We start from the raw sequence: 4,489 nt of genomic DNA on the forward strand, positions 1-4,489 counted from the left end.
CAGTGGTGAGGTACAAACCCACGTCTTATCAGCACTGTGTGTCAGCAGAAACAATAAAACCTTAATTATTTAAAGAACTGTATACAAACTAGTCTGCCTACCAGAAGGCCAAATGTATTAAATAATATAATTCACTAGATATGTTGACAACTTTTAGTCCCTGTGATGCAGAAGGCAGCAGCTGAGGTACAGGTTGATATACAGGATATGGAGAGACGCAAGAGAAAAACTATAGAAGACTGAGTCCAGATATGCAGCAAAAAGTATTCTGGAGAAAAGTCTTTCGTACCACCATTCCAAAATACTATTCAAATTGTCCATGATACTGTTACCAGAAAATAGTGTAATGCCAACAAATATTCTTGGGATTTGTGGAAAATGTAAGTAAACAGTGAGAGTTTTAGACCTGTGATGAGAAATGAACATCCACATCTCTTTCCTCACTCACATGAAAGCTGTTGGAGAGCCAGGACTCAGACAGAAGTAGAGCATAGCAGCCAAGATGACACTGGCTGGGATCCATACTTCCTCTGATATCCCCGTGATTTACCTCAAGACTTGTGAATACACCTTGCTGAACAAAGAAAGCATCAAAGGAAACGAGCACCCTGCACTGTATTAATGGAAACACAACCAGCAGACTGAGGAAAGTGATGATCTCCCTTTACTTGACACTCATTAGGCCACCCCTACAATACTGTGTCAGGCCCCCCAGTACAAGGAAGATACTGACTAACCGCGGTGAGTTCAGATGGCCATGGTGCAGGAGCACTTGCTCTGTGAAAAGAAGCTCAGGAAACTGGGCCTTTTCAACTTGAGAAGAGATGGCTTTGGGGTGGCCTGATAGCAGTCTTCCCATACTCCTGAGGAGGTTATCCAGAAAATGCAGCTGGGCTCTTCACAAGGGTGCATGTGGGAGTTAGAGAAACAACAAGTATAAACCAAAACAAGAGAGACCGCGACTTGATTCAAGGAAAAGGGTTTCCATGATGCGGACAAACATTGAAGCAAGCTGCCCAGAGGGGCTGTACAGTCTCTATCCCTTCAGGTTTTCAAGACACATCGGATAGAGTCCTGAACAGCCCGGTCTGCCCACACAGGGGATCCTGCTTTGAATAAAGAGGTTGGACTAGAGACTCCCGAGGTCCCTTCCAACCTGAATAATACTATGATAAAAGTTGTGGGACTGTATCAGGCTAGACAAAATGAGTGGAGGGAAAGAAGATAAATAGACCTGTAATTATTCTGGTATTATTTGATAGCACATACATTCAAAATTGCAGTATTGTCCCAGTAGAGATACTCTTGCACAGCTGAACGCTGGCACTGGTGGAACGATCTCCCTCACAGTTACAGTGGCAATACACAGCACTGAAAAAAGGCAATGCTTCAGGGAATGGATGAGAAAAAGCAATTCTGCGTGGCCAAGGACCTCTGTCAGAACAACGGCAATAGGATGGTAACTCCAGCTGTTAGTAAAGGATATGAGCAATTACAGTCAAAACATTGCAGACAGAGAGAGGTGGTTATATGGGTACTTCCAAAGGAGAAGAGGCATGTTATAGGATGGAGAAATTAGGAGTGACAGTGATATTCAGTATGTTTTCTCAGGATGTTAAAAGCAAATAGCTGACACACTTAAAGAAACCACTGTGGTCAAAAATCTTAATATAAAGGGCATTCTTGAAAAACACTCCAACAGTAAATCAATAGATTGTTGTATTATCCTGGTATAGTCTGTCCTCCTTCAGCGTTAATTACTTTTCGATAGTGAGGTAAAAAAGAGCTGTATCTGACATGGTCCATAAAATATAATTAAACTTCTGGAGTGCAAAAGAGCAGAAAATTCTAAATAGCTACAGATTTTAATTTAAGAACAGCGATTTACTACTGACTGAATAGTTTATTTTTGAAGGAAAAAAGGTATTAAGCACATTCTTTAGACAGAATGAAAAAGGCATTACATTTGCAAACTCAATGACATGACAACACCCATACATCTCCCCTGTCTCTTATTAAATTATCTATGTAATACTTAACCACTCTGTCAGATTGCTGCAAAAAATATTTTGAGGGTAGCATCAGTTCATACAGAAAATGCATCCTACCATGGCACATGTTCTCTGCTTTAAGCATAACATTTTAAGTGACATGGACTGCAAGTTTCACATTCAATTCTACTTAAATCAAGAGTTATGAAAATTATCTGACCAGGTTCAACTATGAAAAGCACATGCTTTTAGAGCATGAGAAACATACACTAAGACTTGAGTAGGAATAGAAAAAAACCCCAACAAATTGCTCCAAAAAAAGGGACAACAAAAAAGAAATATATTTTTTGCTATGAACACTAACAATGCTGCTTATGATTACACAGAAAAATAATTTGACTAATCCATCAGAGAGTAAAAATGTACCAGAAAGCAAATGCTACAACACACACCTGGAATTTATTATCTTCTTTCACTTCATGACACACTCATGACTGCACCTTTGTACCTATACCTACACTCACCAATTCAAAATATAGATCAGGCAGTCATGTAACCTCACTTCCCAGGAAGAACAAATTCAACCATTCGAACAGCTGAAGCAGAACAGGCAAAAATCACGGTTACATTAGCAGTCAGATGAAAGTAATTTTCCAGAGGAAACATCTTTTGAAATAGATAGTTGGATTACTATTGGGAGCCATGAAAACATACAGAGTCAGAGGAATGCTGGTTGGAAGGGACCTTTGAAGGTCACCTAGCTCATCTTCTTCCTCAAAGTAGGGCTAAAGCCAACACTAGACAACACTTTTCCAGCGTTAACAGTGGCTGGGAGAGGCAGCAGGATGCTTGGTGCAAAACCAAGCCTGGCTTGTGCTCTGTGCTCTCCTGAGGCACATAGCTTTTCACATCAAAAAATCAGCTAAGGAAAGCATGAACTGACATGATGTTCCTTTCTAAAGGATAAAAAGCATACACTGCAGTAAATGAAGCATTCAAAGCAGTATTTCTACCCTCAATTAACATGAGAAAATGATCAGCAAAAAACTCAGATCACACATATAAATAAATCACCAAAAGGAAAATTTTAAGGAGCAGATGACATAAGTTATCAGCAACATGACATGCTCTCCTCTGTGACCGAGCGAAGCTTTGTTCAATATTCCATTGGTCTCAAACTCATGAACAAGCTCAAAGAATCTCAGCTGGCTAAGCTGATGCAGAACACCACAGTAATTTGCAAAGTGAGGAGCAAACAGGCTGCAAGAACCCAAGCAAAATGAAGTATGACACACTAAGTAGCTAATATTTGTCAGCAATAGGATGCAGAGCTTTAAACATCAGCAATGTATGAGAAATCCATTTTTTTAACATGTAACACCCTTGACAATTCAGATTTTGAGACAGATACTAACAGAGACGTCTGTTCTGTTGAGCTTTTATTTACCAATGGCAACAGAATGCTGTAATACAGAGGTAAAAAGACACATCAGTTTTCATATGACTTTGATAGCAAGGACAAGAGATGATTGCTAGCTGAGAATATATACACTTTCTAGACACAGTCTGAGTTTTAAGGCTTTTCTCAGGAGAAGGAGAGAAGATGGAAATACGTCCATTTTTCATTCAGACATGCAAAATTTAAAGCCTCTCTTAATGGCCTGTGTCACACAATGAACAGTTTTAATTGTCAAGAAATTGCTTTTCCAGGTTGATTGCCTGCTTAAACCAGAGAGTGTATAAAACAAGTCCACTCCTCGCAGAGTCAACTCGGTCATGGAGATATTTATAGTTGTGTCTCTGTACATTAAGCTCTATGTAAGTTGCTACCTTGATATGGCAAAAATTACAGAAGTAGCAAATTAAAAAGCCCTGAAGCAAAAACCGAGGAGGTTAATTATCTGGAGGCAACACAGATACAGCTAAATGAATCTTAAATTAAATTCAAAAGGTTAACAGAGCTCTAAAATGGAAAAGGATTTAGAAAAAACAGGAAGTGAAAATACAGTGAAAGGGAACTCTTAAGAGGATTAAAAAAAAACCAACCAAAAACCACAACCAAAAACCGCAACCCAGTCCAGGAAATGCAGGCAAAAAGTTAAATGCTCCCAAGTGTTATCTTGTGAGGATACAGGCACCAACTGCCACAGCTTCTCTGCAGCTATGATACCTGGACTACTACTCTCTTTCTGTTCTCTCTCTAGTTTAGATACTTGTTCTCCAAACGCACGTCGCTAATCCTTCCAAGATAAAGGTGTGTTACTGAAACGAGGATCTGGATCCTAACAAACACTTTCATTTTTTCTGGAGAACGCTCCAAGCACCCGAACACCGGGAGGACGCGAGGCGCTGACCACCTCGGCCCGTCAGCACCGTTCGGGGGTCAGGGTTCCCGAGGGCTCTCCCCGAACCAGGCTGCCTCCCCGGGGCAGCAGCCGCCAGCGGCCCGGAGGCCGCGACCTGCCGAGGCACACGGCGGCCGTGACCTTACGGCCGGG

The sequence above is a fragment of the Athene cunicularia genome, assembly GCF_003259725.1.
Source record: "Athene cunicularia isolate RWA chromosome 1 unlocalized genomic scaffold, athCun1 chr1_part1, whole genome shotgun sequence".
NCBI classification, from domain to species: Eukaryota; Metazoa; Chordata; class Aves; order Strigiformes; family Strigidae; genus Athene; species Athene cunicularia.